This window comes from Calliphora vicina, chromosome 3 (genome assembly GCF_958450345.1).
Source record: "Calliphora vicina chromosome 3, idCalVici1.1, whole genome shotgun sequence".
NCBI lineage: Eukaryota > Metazoa > Arthropoda > Insecta > Diptera > Calliphoridae > Calliphora > Calliphora vicina.
The window spans coordinates 126,872,879-126,894,580 of record NC_088782.1 but is presented as its reverse complement, the minus strand read 5'-3'; the positions used below and the strand labels follow the sequence as shown (position 1 = coordinate 126,894,580).

The following is a 21,702-nucleotide window of genomic DNA, read 5'->3' as shown; positions in this document are numbered from 1 at the left end:
TTGCTCACCAAAGCTTATGATGAATGTGTTTCATCGGTTTCAAAGTGCTGAGGCTCTGTGATGATTTTGGCACGGAAGATACAGATCCTCCACGCCAGCCAAAAAAGTTTAAAGACGAAGAATTGGAGGCATTACTTCATGAAACAAGAGCTTGAAAAATCATTGGAAGCTACCCAAGCATCAATTTCAAAACGTTTGCGAGAAGCAGAATTCATCCAAAACCAGGGAAATTGGGTACCATACTAATTGAAGTCGAGAGACCTTGAAAGACGATTTTGCAAGTCCGAACCCGAAGCGTAAGAGATCGTATGAGAAGCCCGGCCAAAAAACCGAATCGACACCTAAGCCAAATATCCATGGCGCTTAGATAATTCTCTGTATTTGGTGGGAGCAAAAGGGTTCTATCTATTATGAGCTGCTAAACTGACCAGACCATCACAGGGAACCTGTACCGAATGCAACTGATTCGTTTAAAGCGATCATTAACCGAAAAACGCCCGGTATATGCGGCCAGACATGAAACCGTAATATTCCAGCATGACAACGCTCGGCCACATGCTGCAATAAGTGTTGAAAAGTATTTAGAATGAAGTGGTTGGGAAGCTTTGCCTCGACCGCTATATAGTCCAGACCATGCCCCATGCGATCGCTGTAGAAAGCTCCCTTTGGGATACGCTTCACTTTGGAACAGAGTATCCGAAATTGGCTTGATTCATTCTTGGCCTCAAAAGCTGAGCAGTTCTTTTGGCTCGGAATCCATATGTTGCCAGAAAGATGGGAAAAGGTCATAGCTAACAATGAACAATACTTTGAATAAATTTATATTGTACAAATGTTTCAAAATAAAAGCTAAAAATTTGAAAAAAAAATCCCGAGTTTTTCAGTAATTAAAAGGGTCATTTGTGACCCTATATTTTGGATCGTTATAGATAGCGTCTAAATAACCGTAGCCCCTAAATAACTTACATACATGATTCATACATCAATATATCAGGAATTCTTCCGGCTCGGTTGCTATTTAAATCGACAAAATCGGCCCACAAATGGCTGAGATATAAAAAAAAACCGGGGAAACCTCGTTTTTGGCCTACTTTTGATCTAAATCTGGATTACTAAGTCATTAATATAGACAATATGGATATCTAATGATAAATACACATTTTAAAGTCCATTGCAACGATATACTATATAAAGCTATATTAAGTTAGACCTACAATGAGTCAAAATCGGGAAAATTATTTTTTAACCCGAATTTTTTTTCATAAATTATTTTTCCAAAAAAAAAAAAATTTTAAAAATTAAAAAAAATATTTTAAAAAAATTAAAAAAGAAACTTTGGAAAAAAAAATTTAAAAAAAAACTATATAAAGCTATATTAAGTTAGACCTACAATGAGTCAAAATCGGGAAAAATATATATAGGTATCTAAGATTCGGTGCAGCCGAATATAACTCTCTTACTTGTTTTTTACTTGCATCCCTCTTTATTAAAAAGTGTGTAATTTATTAGAAAATCTTTAAGTAATCATAAAATTACCTTCCCTCTTTTGGGTTCAACTACTTAAACGCCTAAAAAAAATTAAAATTTTTAAAAGAAAAATCCCATAATGTTTTTTTATACAAAAAAAAAAAAAACACGCAATTGCCAATTTCACGCTAGTATTAACAGCAACAATACATTCTTACTTACATACTTATCAATATTGGTAATTCAAGTTTTATGAACAATCTACAATTACCACTTCAATGCTTGTTTTTGGCTTCCATTTTTGTTTGTTAGCCCTTTTATACTTGTCCATCATTATGGGTTAGTGAGTGAGCAAGAAGGACGACTCATTAGGTTTTAATGCATACACATCATAAACATATTGAAGAACAAGGACCATAAACAATTAGGGGATATTTGGCAGTAATAAGAGGGTAATACCAAAAATTATTTATAAAATTATATTTTTCAATAAACTTTGTACCAAGTGGCTTTAGGTTTTTGCAATTTTTCTTAAATCCTGATTAATTTTGTTTAATATCACTATTTTTTTAGATTTTTAAAGTAATTTTCTTTGTAACCTCGTTTTATTAACTAAATAAGGGGTCATTTTGAACACTCAACAACCAACCAACCAACCAACCGACCACAAATAATGCTTTAATTTTCCACATCACTTAAATGTACACAGCAGCAGCAACAACAATAGCAAAAACAAGGAGCACCAAAGCTGGTTAAAGATAAAGCTCTAAAATCTTCATATAATGAGAGTTTTTTCTTCCTGCTTTTCTTCCTTTTTGATAGAACAAATTTTTAAAGTATTATTACTCATCTCTCATACACATGCACAACACTTTACTGTTTTACACTTTTATACCGTTAGTTATATTTAACCACTCTCTTTTTGGGTGGCTTTTTGTTTGGTGAGAGGGTTTTTTTTTTGATTAGAGTGTTTAAGTTTAAGTATTTATGGTTATTGTAATTATGATGTCTGTGACCCAAATGTAACTGTATATAAGAGTGTTCGTGTTGGAGAGAGTATTTGTATAAAATTTATAGTTCTTTGTTGTTCAAGTGTTGTTCTTGTTTTCCAAAGTATTTTAAGCACACAAACAGGGACTCTTTACAAACATACATCTAACAAATTTACTGTTATCCCCCCCAAAAACATAATGAGTTTGATTTGTTGTGATCCCTCTGTTACTCTATGTTTACTTGTTTTTTTTATTGTTTGTTACAGTGTGTATGGGTGCGTGTTTTTGGGTAATTTCTCATATTTTCTTTTTTTGTGCGAACTTGTTTCCTTTTGTCATACTTTTTAACTGCAAATTATATACAAAAACACTTACAGTTTTTTTTATTATTATTATTATATTGTTATTGTCCTTGAAGTGTTTTTGTATAAGTTAGTTGTAGTTGTTGTAAAATGTAAATCATGCATTACGACGGATGTTACGAATGGTATAAATTTTCAGTTCCATTTTTTTTATTTTTTTGCTGTTTTATTAAGTTGATGATGCTCTCTTAGCATGTTATACTCTTTTTTTAAATTCTTATGCTTATGGTAAGCATATTTGCATAAGTTTTTGTGTTTGTGTTAAGTTAAGCAGTTTATTAGCAGCTTCAATTAATAATTAGTGGCCTTTTTATGGTTAAGAAAAATAAAATGTAATGAAGTAATAAATTTTGAAAAATTGATGAGTTTTATGCTTACATTGATTTATTAAAGGGTTGCTTTACTCTATTTACTTCCGTATTTTAATTATTTTATTATAAATATTAACAAATTAACATATTTTTCAAAGGTTTATAAAGAATATTGTAATATTTGGAAAAAAATATTTTTTTTTTTTAATTTATGTTAAATTTTAAAAATGAAAGCTTATTTTTAGGGGACTCTAAAATAATTCTAAAGGGTTTCAAAGAAAGTTAAATTTGTTTATCAGTATTTTAATATTTTTTTCAGTTATAAATAATAATTAGCATACATACTTTTAGAAGGTTTAGGAAAGAAAATTAAAATAATGTACATAATTAGATTTTGTATGTTCTTTGAAATTTATGTTGATACATTATTACTTAACAAAATTAAAAAAAAAAAAAATATGTAAGAGAGCTATATTCGGTTCAGCCGAATCTTATATACCCTTCACCAAATTATACTTTAAAATAAAAGTTTTAAATATTTTTAGGTAAACAAATGTTATTTTTTAATTTATTAGTGAAAAAAAAATTTTGTTATAAAAAACATTTTTCTCGAAGTCGTTAAATATTTTTAGGTAAACAAAATTTTTTTTTTTTTATTTCAAAATTTTTTTTTCCAAAATTAGTTTTTTTTTAATTTTTTAAAAATTTTTTTTAAAATTTTTTTTTTTAAATTGTTATTTTTTTATAATTTATTAGTGAAAAAAAAATTTTGTTATAAAAAATTCGGGTTACAATTATTTTTCTCGATTTTATAAGTCGTTTAAATATTTTTAGGTAAACAAAATTTATTTTTTTTCCAAAATTTTTTTTTTTTTTTAAATTTATTTTCAACATTTTTTTTTAAATTGTTATTTTTTAATTTATTAGTGAAAAAAATGTTTGTTATAAAAAATTCGGTTTAAAAAATATTTTTCTCGATTTTATAAGTCGTTGGAAAGGACTTTGAAATATCTATCATTAGATATCCATATTGTCTATATTAATGACTCAATAATCCAGATATAAATAAAACAAGTAAGAGAGCTATATTCGGCTGTGCCGAATCTTATATACTCTTCACCAAATTATACTTAAAAATATTTTTTTTTTAAATATTTTTAATTTTTAAAAATTTTTAATTTTTTTAAAATTTTTTTTTGGAAAAACGTTTCATCAAAAACAATTTTTTTTTGATGAAAAAAAAATTCGGATTAAAAAATATTTTTCTCGATTTTGACCCATTGTAGGTCCAACTTACTATAGCCTTTTATACATCGTTGCAATGTAATTTAAAATATCTATCATTAGATATCCATATTGTCTATATTAATGACTTAATAATCCAGATATATGTATGTAGATCAAAAATAGGCCAAAAATCGAGGTTGTCCCGATTTGTCCTTATATCTCAGCCATTTGCGGGTCGATTGTCTCGATTTTAAATGGCAGCCGAGCGGGGAGAATTGCCGATATATTGACGTATGAATCATGTATGGAAGTTATTTGGGGCTACAACATACAGACGGACATTATCGACTCCGCTATCTATAACGATTCAGAATATGTATTCTTTGTGGGTTCGCAATTGAAAAATGTAGAAATTAAAAACGGAATGACAAACTTATATATACCCTTGCCACTCATGGTGAATGGTATAAAAATAGGCCACAAAACCAAGGTTTTTGGTTGGTTGGTTCCTTATATCTCAGTCATTTGTGAACCGATTTTCTCGATTTTAAATAGCAACTGAACCGCGTCTATAGCGGACATATTAATGTATTAATCATGTACGTAATTTATTGGGGGGCTACAGAAAGATGATTTCAACATCGAGAAAAAATATTTTTAACCCGAATTTTTTTTGAAAGCAAAATAAAAAATGTTTTGTCATAAGATTTGTTTCACTAACAAATTAATATTCTTTTTTTTTATTAAAAAAATTTTAAAATTTTTTTAAAAAAAAATTTGAATAATTAATTTTTGCTTTAAATTCTTAATTATTTTTTTTTACTATTTAAAGCCTATAAAATAAATAAGTTATTAAATCCTTTAATATATATTTTTATAATATTAACAAGTTTGTGTTACTAATTTTTGAAAATTTAAGCTATTTTTAGAATAATCAAATATAAATTTGTTTTATTAAGGTAGATAGCTACTTTTCGTGTTTTATAACCATTAAATTTTATTATTATTTATGGCATATTAAGGAAAACGTACTTAAGATTTTTGCTTGTTTATACAACTTGATACCTATCTTTTATACTTACTGTATAATATTTTAAGTTAATGTGGAAAAAAAAGTATAGTTTAATTACTTCATAAAGGCCAGCTGTTACCCAAAATGGTTATTTTTTTTTGGTTCCTTTTAAATTATTTATCTAAATATTTGTTTACCGCGCACAAAAAATTGGCCTTATGGTTTTTATTTTACCCAACTTTCCAATCTGGCCATTATTTTTGGTCATAGTGTAAGTTAGTGAGAAAGAAAATGCTAAATATTTATATTTTTTTTTTGTATAATAATAAAGGAATCTATAATTTGTATGCTAATTAATGGTTTATGGTAAATGATAAAAATGCTATTAAAGGCAGTTGTGTTTTTTAGGGGAAACAAATTTTATATTATAAGCAAAATAAACAAATTTTTCAGTGATATAGAAAAAAAATAAAGGAAAAATCTTTGTTAGAATAATCGAAATTTAACAAATGTTTAATATTTTCCGGGAAGAAACACTATTTAAGATTGAGGTTATAAATTAATTCTATATTTTTTATTAAAGAGAATTTTCCGGAAACATTTTTAAATGAATTAAAAACTCATATAATTTCAGTTTACTTTAACCTTATAATATATTTGTAAATTGTTTATATTAAAAATTTCCTCAATAGCCTGAAAATGTACATAATAGAAGCTTTTTGTATGTGTGAGTATATTTGCCAGAGTATAGGTGCATGTAAACTAACACAATATGCCCTTGGCCTTGGTCAATTTTGTACAACAAAAAAAAAAAAAAACACACACACAAAATAACAACAAGTTTTTAACGTATTTCCTTAGTTTACTTTTTATTTTATTTTACTTTCCATTTTGTTGTTTATTTCTCTCTTTTGCATTTCCTTATACATAAACATATATGTAGCTGTTGTTGTTGAATTTAGTTTTTGTTTTCCATATGTATTTCCAATTCAAATGCCTGCAGTTTGATTGCTTAGGACTAATATTAGTTTTTGTTGTATTACATTTTTTTGTTATTGTTTTGTATTCATTGTTTTGTGATTTACCGTTTTGTTTACCACTCTTACTCTTACTCACACTTCCACTCCCACTCATGTAAATAATGTTGCTCCCATTTTGAATCATACTCCCCTTTTTTGCATACAACAATAACAACAACAACTACTGCAGCAGTAGCCATATTTTGTATAGAGCATACGACAGAGTACCTTTTATTCGTTTGTTTTGATTTATTTTTGTTGTGTTTTGTTGTTACTATTATTCGTATATGTGTGTTTGTGGGGGGTTAATGCTATGTGTTGTATTTTTTGTTGTTTATTGTAATCTATTGGAAAAAAACAATTTCAATTAAATGGAAATTTGATTGATTGACTTTTTTGTTGTTTTTGATGTTGTCTGTCGCTTCTTTATCATTCTCACATACCAAAATCATTTATTTTATACATGTTTCTCTACACCTACACATATAAACACTGTGTTTTTCCTATTTTCTTTATAAAATCTTTAGACTTTTTTTATTTGTTTTTGTTTACAGATACATATTGGTAGAATACACAAATGTTTTATTGGCTAAGTATGGAGCATGATGCTTAAGAGATAATATTAACAAAGTTAGTACTTTTTGTATACTAAGCCACATTTTCTCAATCTCTCGTAATCGTTTTTCGTAACGATTTATTTCCAATTAATATAAATTTTGCATGAGAACTGTCCGGATATCGTAACGATAAAAAATAACTAGAGATTGAGAAAATTGTGGTAAATTAAAATTTTGTTTAAATAAAAGAAAATAACAATATTAATAAAATACTTATTTTAAATTTGGTTAGCCCCGAGATATACCAGAAAAATGCAAAAAAGTACCATTTTTTTTTATTAAAAATTAAACAAATTTAGTTCTTTACTTTGGAAATTGAATAATTTTTTTACAAAAATCTTAAAATGGGGAACCAAAAAGTACCATTTTTTTAAAAAAAGCTATAAAAAATGTCAATGTGTTCAAGTTAAAAGAAAATTTAATAAATTAAAGTAAAAAAAGTACCTTCTTAAAACATCAACAAATAACTACCAAAAATCATGAACATTTTAAAAATGTATTAAATTACAAAAGATAAAGGTACATTTTTAACAAATCTCTAACACAAACAAAAAAAAGTACCTTATTCACTAAAAAGGGCGCAAAAAGGTACCAGTTTAAAAACAAAAATAGTTCAAAACACTACCCAACTTAATAAAACTATTAACTTTCTTAGCAATAAACTAAAAACAAAAAATATTGTTGTTGTTTTATTTATATAAAACTCAAGTATGTATTTGTACACATACATATGTATTGTAGATATGTACATATGTATTTGCAGTATTTATGTTTTGTGGTTTTATTTAAGTGGTCAATTGATAGACAAGTGTTGTGTTTTTCAAAAGTCACTGCAATGCTAGGCCGGCATATTTGTATAGGATTCAATATTTTTTTTTTAATTCACACAATAAACAACAATAATCGTTTGAAAACACACAAAAAGGACAACTAACCACACTTCAGAGAAACTAAAAAACTTAAGAGTATAAGAGTTCTTCCTAATAAAATACATGGGTGTGTGTATATATTTTGATTTGCTATTAAAGTCATATCATTGTCGCTTTATATTTTTTTGGGGGGGGGAGAATATAAATGTTTATCCTTTTTTTTTGCTTTACTTAATACTCTACTCAGAAGGATAAATATTATATTAAGTTTAATAAAGTGTTGGTACAATAAATAAGCTGCTTATAGAAAATGGGAAAAAAAAGATCAGAAAAGTTGAGTAAGAAATATTAGCTAGATGTAGTGGAAAATTGTTTAAATCAGTTGGAAGTACTTACATATGTATGCATGTGATAGTCTAGTCAGGAGTCTAGTCAGAAGTCTAGTCAATTGGCTACTGAAATTTTAGTCAATAGTCAAGTCATTAGTCAGTATTCTAGTCAGTCTAGTCAATAGTCTATTCATTAGTCTAGTTAGTAATCTATTCATAAGTCTAGTCATTAGTGTAATCAGTAGTCTAGTCAGTAGTCTAGGCACTAGTCTAGTAGTAGTCTAGTTGCAGTCTTTCCAGTAGTCTAGTCAGTAGTCTTGCCAGTAGTCTAGTAGTAGTCTAATCAGTAGTCTAGTAGTAGTCTAGTCAGTAGCCTAGTCAGTAGTCCTGCCAGTAGTCTAGTCAGTAGTCTAGTCAGTGGTCAAGTCAGTAGCCTAGTCAGTAGTTTTCCAGTAGTCAAGTCAGTAGTCTAGTCAGTAGTCTAGTAGTAGTCTAGTAGTAGTCTTTTCAGTAGTCTAGTAGTATCCTTTCCAGTAGTCTAGTCAGTAGTCTTGCCAGTAGTCTAGTAGTAGTCTTTCCAGTAGTCTAGTCAGTAGTCTAGTCAGTAGTCTAGTAGTAGTCTAGTAGTAGTCTAGTCAGTAGCCTAGTCAGTAGTCCTGCCAGTAGTCTAGTCAGTAGTCTAGTCAGTAGCCTAGTCAGTAGTCTTGCCAGTAGTCTAGTAGTAGTCTAGTCAGTAGTCTAGTAGTAGTCTAGTCAGTAGCCTAGTCAGTAGTCCTGCCAGTAGTCTAGTCAGTAGTCTAGTCAGTAGCCTAGTCAGTAGTTTTCCAGTAGTCAAGTAAGTAGTCTAGTCAGTAGTCTAGTAGTAGTCTTTTCAGTAGTCTAGTAGTATCCTTTCCAGTAGTCTAGTCAGTGGTCTAGTCAGTAGTCTAGTCAGTAGTCTAGTCAGAAGTTTTCCAGTAGTCTAGTCAGTAGTCTAGTAGTAGTCTTTTCAGTAGTCCTGTCAGTAGTCTTGCCAGTGGTCTAGTAGTAGTTTTTATAGTAGTCTAGTAGTAGTCTTACCAGCAGTCTAGTAGTATCCTTTCCAGTAGTCTAGTAGTAGTCAGTCAGTTGTCTAGTCAGTAGTCTTGCCAGTAGTCTAGTCTTTCCAGTAGTCTAGTTTAGTCAGTAGTCTAGCCAGTAGTCTAATCAGTAGTATAGTCAGCATTCTAGTCAGTATTCTAGTCTTGTCAATAGTCTATTCAGTGGTTTTGTCTATATTCTAGTCAGTAGTCCATACAGTAGTCTAGTCAGTAGTCTAGTATAGTCAGGAATCTAGTGAGTTATCTAGTTACAATAAACGTTAAGTTTAAGTTTATTATTGAATGGTAGTATCCCTTAAAGTCTGCTTATTTGTGTAATTTAAAAAGCCTTTGCTTTTTTAGCTCTTTTATTTATATTTTCCTAATTTATCGTTTGTTTAAGTAATCATTACAGCTTATTTTCTGATGATATATGGTTTCGATATTTTAAATGTTGTTATAATTTTTGAGGTTTCATGATTAAATCTCTAACTCATACACATTCACAAACCAAACTAATATATGTATGTACACAAGCACTCATATACATTCATTCATACATACATGCTCACAATAATAAACAAAATTCTATCTACGTAATAGATAAGATTTCTAAGGAAACTCTTAAGGCTATTTATCTATTAATTTAATAAAATCAAGAAGATTAATTTGATGACTCAAGTTAAGGTCATAAATTTAAATAATGATTCAATCAATAGCCACTCATACTCTCTCTTGTATTTATCCCACATAAAGGACTTAAAATATCTTTATATGTATTTGATTCTCAATTTTCTTATAGTAGATAAGTTTAGATAATGCATTTGAAGGCAATTAATGAAGTGTTATAGAAATTAACTTTGAGGCTTTTTAAATCGGTTTATAAAATAATTGAAAATATGAATTGTGGTTTTTGGAAATGCCATGAGTTAGCAAATTTATCAGATAATTAATTGTTAGTTAGATGTACATATTGGATAACATTTATTTAAAGCTTAAAAGCCTTAAAGTAGATAGAAGATAAAACCTGTAATAATTAAGAATTTATATTGAAATATAAATAACTAAATTGATGTCATAATGAAATATAAACATCAATAATATTGATCGATAAAGGTAAATAGCTATAAAAATTGTATACAAAATACGGGGTATACTTTTAGGCTCTTGCTTAACATTTAACAATTAATTTACTTGACAATAAAATAACATTTAAAACTATTAAACTTAATCTTATATTAGTATTTTGTGTTCTCATATATCCCAGCACCTGCAACTTAATTATTTTGGCAAATTAGTTTTCTTACTATATTATATAGTCTCAATAATTTGTAACTCAATAGAATGCTAAATTTAAGCCTCACTCCCCCGCCCCCACAATTTGCAACAATTTACTATTTAAACGCCACTAATGCGTTGATCAAGTTAAATGTGTATTTTCTATTAAATCTTCGATTACATCAGTTTATTGTATCGATGTTAGTAAGAGGAATTTTGTAGGGAATTTTGGTAAAATAGTTAAATGCCATTCAATACGATAAATGTAGAGAAATTCATTTAGAACTACATACCAGACATACATATGTATTGTATTTGTATCTATGTATTTAAACAAAGACACCTACCTATATTTGAAATAAACAACAACAAACTAATAAGGCAGGTATTGAAAGGCAATTTATAGGGTGGTAGGGAAAAGGTCTTAAGAGGCAAAATATGAAAATGATTTTTAAAATATTTTAAACTAGACTAGTGACTAGACTATTGACTAGACTATTGACTAGACTACTGACTGGACTATTGACTAAACTGCTGACTAGACTACTAGACTAGTGACTAGACTAATGATTTGACTACTGACTAGATTAGTGTCTAGACTACTGACTTGACTATAGATTAAACTGCTAACTAGACTACTCACTAGACTATTGACTAGATTTATGAATAGACTACTGACTAGGATACTGACTAGACTATTGACTAGACTACTACTAGACTAGGGACTAGACTACTGACTAGACTTATGAATAGACTACTGACTAGACTGCTGACTGGACTATTGACTAGACTACTGACTAGAGCCCTGACTTGACTATTAACTAGACTATTGACTTGACTTTGTCTAGACTATTGACAAGGTTATTGACTAGACTACTGACTTGACTTTGTCTAGACTATTGACTTGACTACTGACTTGACTATTGACTTGACTTTGGCTAGACTATTGACAAGGTTATTGACTAGACTACTGACTTGACTTTGTCTAGACTATCGACTAGAGTACTGACTTAACTTTGTTCAAACTATTTACTAGACTACTGACTAGACTATCGACAAGACTATTGACTAGACTATTGACTACACTACTGACTAGATTACTGAATATACTACTAACTGGACTAGACTATCGACTAGACTACTGACTTGACTTTGTCTAAACTATTGACTAGACTACTAAACTGCTGACTTGACTACTAACTAGACTACTGACAAGACTACTGACTAGACTATTGACTAGACTATTGACTAGATTAGTGACTAGACTACAGATTAGACTATTTACTAGACTAGGGACTAGACTAGTGACTAGACTACTGACTAGACTGCTGACTAGACTACTGACTAGACTTATGAATAGACTACTGACTAGACTGCTGACTAGACTATTGACTAGACTACTGACTAGACTATTGACTAGACTGCTGACTAGACTAGTGACTATACTATTGACTTGACTACTGACTAGATTAATAACTAGACTACTGACTAGACTTATGAATAGACAACTGACTATACTACTGACTAGACTACTGGAAAGATTACTACTAGACTACTGACTAGACTAGAGACTACTGACTAGACTATTGTCTAGACTACTGACTAGAGCCCTGACTTGACTATTAACTGTACTATTGACTTGACTTTGTCTATTGACTTGACAATAGTCTATTGACAAGGTTATTGACTAGACTACTGACTTGACTTTGTCTAGACTATTGACTAGACTACTGACTTGACTTTGGCTAGACTATTGACTAGACTGCTGACCTGACTTTGTCTAAACTATTGACTAGACTACTGACTAGACTATCGACAAGACTATTGACTAGACTATTGACTAGACTATTAACTATATAATAGACTACTGACTAGACTATTGACTAGACTACTGGCTAAACTACTAACTAGACTATTAACTAGACTATTGAGTAGACTACTGACTTGACTTTGTCTAGACTACTGACTAGGCTACTGATTAGTCTTTTGACTAGACTATTGACTAGACTTTGGGTAGACTATTGACAAGGTTATTGACTAGACTATTGATTAGACCTTTGCTAGAGTACTGACTAGACTATTGACCAAACTATTGACTAGTCAATTAACTAGATTAGTGACCTCACTATTGACCTGACTGCTAATTAGACTCTAACTATGATTATTGTTTAAAATAAATAAAAAAAAATGTAATACCTTTTCCACTTGATCATTAACAAAGGGCTTGTTTAAATATCTTTCATGCTATCGTCTGCCTTAAGTTATGCAAAACATAAGGTAAATTATGCATAAATCGCATAATTAACGTCTAAAGCTATATAAATACTAAGAAATATACAAATATGTATGTGAATGTACATAGTTATAATAACAAATACATTTACATAGTTAAAGATTACATTCATGCATTTATTTTACATTTAAATAGAATTGACTAAAGTAAATAACTACAGTTTACATTTGCAAAATTATAGTAAATGCTAAAGGAGAGTACAAGTAGTATTTAGTAGTACTAGTAGTAGTTGTGGAGAAAATAACTAGAGCAATGCAGCAGTTTGTGGGGAAAGAAAATATGGAAGTTAGAAGTGCTTGAAATATTAATGGTTTTTAGAGCTGTAGCGTTGCTACGAGTGGAATTAGTGCAGTTAAAGTCAAGCTATTATATGAATGCTTTAGTGTTTTACTCCTTTTTCCTTTATTTTTTTGTTTGAACATTTGTATTATATTGTATTATAAAAGCCAAGCACGTGCCGTTGGCAAGAAATGCTTTTAACCATACACCTGCAATTATTTATAAACGAAAAAAAAGCAAGAAAATAAAGATAATATAGCAAGAACAACAATGTTTTGTAATAAAATTATTACTAAACAATTTTTATACAGATTTTTTTTTTGCTGTATATTTGCCAATAGCGTAGTAGTTGTAAGTAACAATGTCTAGTATAATGACGTCAATGATAAATTTTTAGGTAGAAAATGTTAGCATACTTTTTGGGGTGTTAAAGCAACTCAAAGAGTAAATGACGTTTAAAATGAAATTTAATAAATATTTGAACGTGTTGTCGTCTTTTGTACAATTTTGCAAACAATCAACTACTTTAATTGTGGTATTTTAAATGAAATCTTTTACTTTACGATTTTGGGGGCTGTTTGTTTTTCTTACATCTGCATAGTAAAGTAGAAAGATGGTTTAGCAGGACCTGAGGTGGTGTCAAGATCTACCAGGTATGACAATCAAAGGTGTTAAGCTTTTTGTATGATATTCATGACTTTTGAGTTTCGGTGTTTTTGGGTTTTCATTTTTCAACAAGATTTCCTTGTAGAATACAGCAAAGAGAAGCAGAGATTCGCAAACTTTTGTAGAGAAAGAATTATAAAAGTTTCAGATAAATATTAATTAAGTTCTTAAATAAAACTTATTAAAAATTAGAAATTTAAATGAAAAATTAGTGTTGCTTAAAAACATAAAAACAAATGTTTAAGAACCTCTGCTTAAAACCTGCTAGTTAACTTATACATGCGTATATCTGTTTGTCTGCAGCTCTCTTTGTAATACAGTTTGTTCATGCAATTTTTATGACAAATAACGTCACGTATTTCTGTGGGGTCATGGGGCAAAAAAAAAAATATCAAAATTATACTATACAATTCCCCACCAAAAAAAGGAAGCACAATTTAACCACGAAAATCTGCATTATTGCCAAAAAAAAATGAAAGGATGAAATACAAAATAAAGAAGATTCTTTGTATTTTTAAACAAATATGAATGAGGTTAAGGAATAAAACAGCTTTGTAAAATTCTACATAACATTATATATTTATTTAGCTTGTTTAAAATGGAAGATAAACTAATTTTAAATGAAATTGGATGACTTTAAAAAAAGGAAAAAAAACTTTTTGTAAAAAGCTGTGTAATTGTTTAACTAATAGAGCCACTGTAAAAAATTGTATAAGAGAATTATAAACCGGGACTTAAGCTTTCAGAAAATAAGATCCTTGAGTCGATATAGCCATGTCCATCTGCATGTTGAAATCAACTTTCCGTAGCCCCTAAATAACTTATATATATGATTCATACATAAATATATCCGCTATAGACCCGGTTCTGTTGCTATTTAAAATCGAGAAAATCGGTCCACAAATGGCTGAGATATAAGGAAAAAACCAGGACAACCTAGATTCTTGACCTATTTTTGATCTATATCTGGATATCTGGATAGATAGATCTTAAGATAGATATTTCAAAGACCTTTGCCACGACGTATATAATGCCATAATAAGTTGGACCTACAATGGGTCAAAATCGGGAACAATATTTTTTAACCCGAATTTTTTTTTCACCAAAAAAATTTTTTTCTCATAAAATATTTTTCATTAATAAATTAAAAAAGAAATTAAATTTAAAAAAAAAATTGACAATAAAATTTGTTTACTAAAAAATTAAAATAAATATATTTTTTTTACTAAAAAATATATTTTTTTAAAAATTTAAAAAAAATAAGTCGGACCTACAATGGTTCAAAATCGAGAAAAATTTATTTTAAATCGAATTTTTTTTCACCAAACATTTTTTTGTCAAAATATTTTTTATTACTATTAAATAAAAAAAAAAATTTTAAAATACATAATTTTGAAAAAACAAAAATTTTGCCATATAATTTATTTTAAAAAAAAAAATTTTAAAAAAAAATTTTTAAAAAAAAATTTTGAATAAAAATTTAAATTTAAAAATTTTTTTAAAGTATAATTTGGTGAAGGGTATTTAAGATTCGGCACAGCCGAAGATATCTCTCTTACTTGTTGTTTCTGTATTTTTTTAATTTATTAATTTTCATGATTTAATTTTGCACAATTTAATTCTATTAAATTTAATAATAAACAAATATTATTTTTAGCAACATAGATATTTGTTTACAAAATGACAGTTTTTTCAAATATATTTTTGGTTTTTTTTCTATAAAAATAATGTTTAGTTAAATTGTTTTTATAAAATCACAACCCCTTTTTCAAATAACAACATACAAGCATATTTACTTAAAAAAACTATAGCATGCTTTTAGGTGTAATGCAAATAACGGGTAAATAAACAGTGGGTTTAATGGCAAAAATATGTTTTAGGTAAAATGTTTACAACTAAAGAACTTTTAAAGTAATAAAGTGATTTAAACTAAATTGGTTATAATAATAGAAGACAATATAAGCTTCCTGATTCAATATAAATAATTAGTACAAGTCAAAGTTAATATATTTTAGGAAGTAAATACTTTAACCCATTTTTTTCCAGCAAGCTGTTCATTTTATAACCATTAATTTATTAGCTGGAAATGCTTAAATAAGACATATTTTATATTGTGAGAAAGGAAATTATGTCTACTTTTCAAAACAGTATAAATAATATAATAATTATATAAAAAAATACTAAAAGCATTTGAAAGAAAATAGAGAAATAAAGTGAAAATTATGATTAATACACAAAATGCCTAAACTTTGGAATAAATATTCCAGTATTTAATACAAATATTGAAAGGATTTTTATATAAATAGAAAGACAATACAATAAACTATCTAATGATATATAATGTGTTAGGATTATCTATTTCTGTACAGGTATTTTTAAAGAAAGAGTAAAAAAGTGAAAAAACATTTTTTTTTAACATTTTACTTATGTTTCAAGTCAATTTTTTTTAGAACATTTATAGTTATTCAAATAAGTTTAATACAAGTTATAGCTGAATATAAACAGAATTCAGAAATGATTTCAGAATCATAAAAAAATGTTTTCTACTTTTGATTATTTAAGTAAAGCCAAATGTTTAGTTAAAATTTGGGAATTTTCATAAAATCAGCTCCACAGTGCATGATTTTTAGATAATGGCAAAGCTTTTTAGTGAAAATTTATTTAGAACTTAGGTTTTTATTATAAAACATTATAATTTAAAGACATGTGGAGTAATTTTTCTGTTTTAGTGAGAAAAAAAATATTTTTTTTCGAAAATGTATTGTATGCTGTGTGTAGCGTGCATGTCAAAAATCCTTTTAAATATAGATTGTTATTAATTTTTTGAAGTTTTTTCTTTAAGAATAGATAACTAAACATATAGTTTTATTACTAAAATTGTAAACTATTAGCTAAAAAAGGAAAATTTGCCAAAAAAAAAAAAAATAAAAAATTCACAAAATTTCGGCAATGCTCGGGTGAAGGGTGCTTAACAAAATTCATATAAAATTTCACTAATAATTCCTCAAAGTCTTATATTTAAGATAAGATAACTAAACATATAGTTTTATAACTAAAATTGTAAGCTATTAGCTAAAGAATGAAGACAAAATTCGCAAACAATTTTGTTAAAAAATTCAACATATTTCAGCAATGCTGGGTGTAGGGTATTTATTAAGATCTATTTTAAATTTAGCTGGTAACAATTCCTAATGTCTTTTCTTTAGAAATATGCAAGAAAAATATAATTTCATTAACAAAATTTTAATCCAAAAGCTGATAAATACAGGGAAAATTGTGTAAGAAAATTCATAACATTCCAGTAATGCTGGGTAAAGGGTGCATGTTAAAATTAATTTTAAATTTCAGTGGTAAGATAACTTGAAGTATTTTATTTTCAATTATGTAAGAGAAAATATAGTTTTACTACAAAAAAATTTAAGCAATTAGCTAAAGAAAAAAGGCAGAATTTCAAAAATTTTTTACGAAAATTCATCATATTCCAACAATGCTGGATAAAGGGTACATAGCAAAATCTATTTTAAATTTAGCTAGTAATAATTCTTAAGGTCTTTTCTTTACAAATATGTAAGAAAAAATATAGTTTTAGAAACAACATTTTGGAAAAAGTTTAAAAGTTTTACCACTATTTGGCCAAAAATTATGAACGAAAAATCACTTTATTCCCATAGTGCAGGCGGAAATACATTTAAAATTTCTGTTTTTGTAATCTTTGAAGTCTATATTTCCTAAAATATAAAACAAAATATATAGTTTTACTACAAAAGTTTTGAATTAAAAGCCAAAGAATAAAACTACTTTTTAGAAAAAAAATTTTGTTTTATATGATTTCAAAGTATGAATTTCAAAATTTTTTTTTTAATTATTTAGCTTTAAATAATTAAATTATTTTTCCATTATATAATATTTTAAACTATTGGCTATCTTAAAATATTTTTTAAAAAAATTTATAGCAAATAATACCAAAGTTATTAGCAAAATAAAAAATAAGGTCAGGGTCAAATATGATAACTTTAAAATTCAACTATAAATATCTTTTGAACTGTACAAGTTATGTCACTAATGTAAAACGATTTTTTCTTTGTTTTAAGAAGAACTTTACAAAAAATATAAATTTGCTGCATTTTTTAAAAATAAATATTTTTGCTCTCAAGATGCTCAACTTTGCTAACCTGTAGCTTACTTTGTATTACAACAGAGAGCTCATGAATATTGTTTTCTGAAAGCTTACATAATGCTTTATAAGATACTTTTAGAAAGCTTTTTTAAAGCTCTAATAGTTTAGAACATTTACGGCCCTAATAACAGACAATGTTTTGTAATATACTAAGCAGAGGTGCTGAACTTTGTAACTCTTTAGTTTCCTTTAACGTTATATCTTACTTTCTTGTTAATTGTTTAATAAAAGCTTAACTCCTACTCTATTGATGTTCCAAGTTTCACCTAAATCGGAACTGTATTAAGAAAATATTTGGCTCTTACATTTTCCATAAAAATGTTTTGGTTGAATTTATTTTTTTTTTTGTTGACAACTTTGGCTTAACTTACAGCTTTTTGTAATTAAATTTTTTGTTTAGTTTAAACATATTTTGAAAGTTCTTCTCTTCTTCTATAGATATGAGAAGTTTTGCCAAGATAGGCTTAAAAGCTAAGAAGTTATATTATTTTATTAATTGCTATATATTTTCTTAATGAACCACGGTGTCTTTTAGAGGGCGGGAAAAAAACATCATTGTTTTGTTTGATTTTTTTTTATTAAAAAAACAATATTGTGGTAAATGATTTTTTGCGAATATTTTTTTGTTTATTTGTTATTTATTTTATTCTTTTTATCTTCAATAAAATAAACAAACATTAATACAACACCAGAGGATTAAGTATTAAGCTTTTCACAACATACATACATATATAAAATCTATAAAAAGAAGAAAATACCAAATATCAATGGAGGTGGTAATAAAAATAAAAAAATAAACAGACAACAAAAGCCATTTTAAACAATATTGATTTTATTTAAATCCCCAAAAGATAATAAAAGATAATAAAATATAATTGTGGTTGGGAGTTAAATTTTTCAAACACCTGCATATAAGGATGTGTATGAGAAAAAATAATAACAAAAGTCAAAACAATCATATATTTTTTTTAACAATTTTCACACCTCTCTTAAACGTCAATGAAATTGAAAAAAGGCTATAAAATTGGCCAAAAATAAATAAAAAAAATCAAAATGCCAATGGTACAAATTAACCTTTGCCTACTTTTAGGCTTTTGAGAAAGAGCAAGAATAAACCTTTTATTCAAAACAGCACGCGATTTTTTGCTAAGTAAAACTAAAAACCAATTGTCTGCAATTTGTTGTTACCAAAAGTGTTAAAAATTGAAGTCATGGTCAATTTAAAAGCGGATTCTTTATGTCTGTTACAAGTTTTAAAACAAATTTTTGTGGATTTCCCTTTAAATCTGCGAAAAACCAAATGAAATTTTTCATTTACCAGCAAAACCTTTATTTTGTATTGGCCCGCAATTACAGCAACAATTGCAAATAGCCAAAAAAAAATACACAAACACCGTCAAACATATATATAAAAGAATATGTAAATATCAACCAACAAAAAAAAAAAAAAACGAAAAAAATAGGTGCTAACGGATGCCACAAAATACAAAACACGATTTTAGCCCGCACCTAACATTGGCCTTAGCCATCAATTCATGTAAGTTTTTTGCAATTGGCTTTGAACAAACCAGCCCCCCTTCCCCTTGCTCCACACAAAATTGTCCCTCAAAAACTCTAACAAAGCTGATGATGGGCTATGATGATGTTGTTCGATTTCTCGCGTGTTTGTAATAGGCCTTTTTACACATTTCATCATACAAAAACAAACAAAAAAAAGATGAAAAAACAAACTCCAAAAAAATCTTATGGAAAATTTCCAAATACATAGATTTTTACATTTATTGGGGTATAGCTTTAGGGGTAATTATACATCAACCAAGAGTGTAGGCGTTAAATTTTTTAGTTGCCGGCTAATAACGAAAGTAAAGTAAAGCACAAATTGCCAGCAAATAGCCAGAATGTTTCAATATTTTTTGTTTTGCTAAGCTAAAGTATAGATTTAGGTAATATTTCATACATATTTAAAAGCATACTTTTAGGTGGGGCAAAATGGCAAAAAGGCCATATGCAGTTTAATTAAAGGTATATAGATATATAATTTTCCATATTAAGGGCGTTGTAATTTAAGTAAAATAAAATTTGGCATTACATTAAATTACACATGAAAATAATAGTAAATATTTAAGTTTTTGCTAATGATTTTCTATGAAAAAAAAATTATTTTTTACCATATTCCAGCAATTCAAAGTGAAGGATGCATTTAAAAAAAATCTATATGAAATTTAGCTGTAATCAGTTCTAGATAAGTTTTCAAGCGGAATATGTAAAAAAACCTTAAGTTTGATTAACAAATTTTTGAGCAGAAAGCATAAAAATAAAGAAATTTTTCGAAAAATATAGTTTTTAGTTTATTATATTTCAGCAATGCTGGATGAAGGGTGCATGCCTAAATCTATTTTAAATTTGACTTTTAATAAGTCTTAATGCCTTTTCTTTAGTAATATATAACTAAACATATAGTTTTATTACTAAAATTTTGAGTAAGAGCCTAAAGAATGAAGGGAGAATTTGCAAAATTTTTTATGAAAATATCCTAATTTCAAAGCAATGCCAAGTGAAGGGTGCATCACAAAAATCATTTTAAATTTAGCTTTTAATAATATCTGAATTCTTTGCTTTTAGAATATGTAAGAAAGTATATTGGTTTATAAACAAAATTTCGGGCAAACAGTTAAAGAATAAAGGCAGAATTGAAAAAAAAAAATTAAATTCTTCAAATCCCAGTAATGCTGAAAGTAGGGTGCCTGATTTAAGCTTTAATCATAGATTATTATAGTGTCTAGTTTAAGCTTTAATCCTGGTTTATTATAGAGTATGGTTTAAGCTTTAATCCTGGTTTAATATGGAGTCTAGTTTAACATTTAATCCCTGTTTATTATAGAGTCTAGATTAAGTTTTTTATGGTGTCTAGTTTAAGCTTTATCCTGGTTTAATATAGAGTCTAGTTTAAGCTTTATTCCTGGTTTATTATAGAGTCTAGTTTAAGCTTTAACCCTGGTTTAATATAGACTCTAGTTCAAGCTTTAATCCTGGTTTAATATAGAGTCTAGTTCAAGCTTTAATCCTGGTTTAATATAGAGTCTAGTTTAAGTCTTAATCCGTGTTTATTATAGAGTCTAGTTTAAGCTTTAATTCTGGTTTAATATAGAGTCTAGTTTAACATTTAATTCTTGTTTATTATAGAGTCTAGATTAAGTTTATTATAGTGTCTAGTTTAAGATTTAATCCTAGTTTATTATAGAGTCTAGTTTAAGCTTTAATCCTGGTTTAATATGGAGTCTAGTTTAACATTTAATCCCTGTTTATTATAGAGTCTAGATTAAGTTTTTTATGGTGTCTAGTTTAAGCTTTATCCTGGTTTAATATAGAGTCTAGTTTAAGCTTTATTCCTGGTTTATTATAGAGTCTAGTTTAAGCTTTAACCCTGGTTTAATATAGACTCTAGTTCAAGCTTTAATCCTGGTTTAATATAGAGTCTAGTTCAAGCTTTAATCCTGGTTTAATATAGAGTCTAGTTTAAGTCTTAATCCGTGTTTATTATAGAGTCTAGTTTAAGCTTTAATTCTGGTTTAATATAGAGTCTAGTTTAACATTTAATTCTTGTTTATTATAGAGTCTAGATTAAGTTTATTATAGTGTCTAGTTTAAGATTTAATCCTAGTTTATTATAGAGTCTAGTTTAAGCTTTAATCCTGGTTTAATATGGAGTCTAGTTTAACATTTAATCCCTGTTTATTATAGAGTCT

General features: G+C 27.6%; 1 protein-coding gene across 3 annotated transcripts in view; it reads right to left on the bottom strand.

Moving 5' to 3' along the window:
* DCX-EMAP (Doublecortin-domain-containing echinoderm-microtubule-associated protein) overlaps positions 1 to 21,702 on the bottom strand; it is a 487,657-nt gene that overhangs the window by 6,439 nt on the left and 459,516 nt on the right. The window lies entirely within an intron of this gene.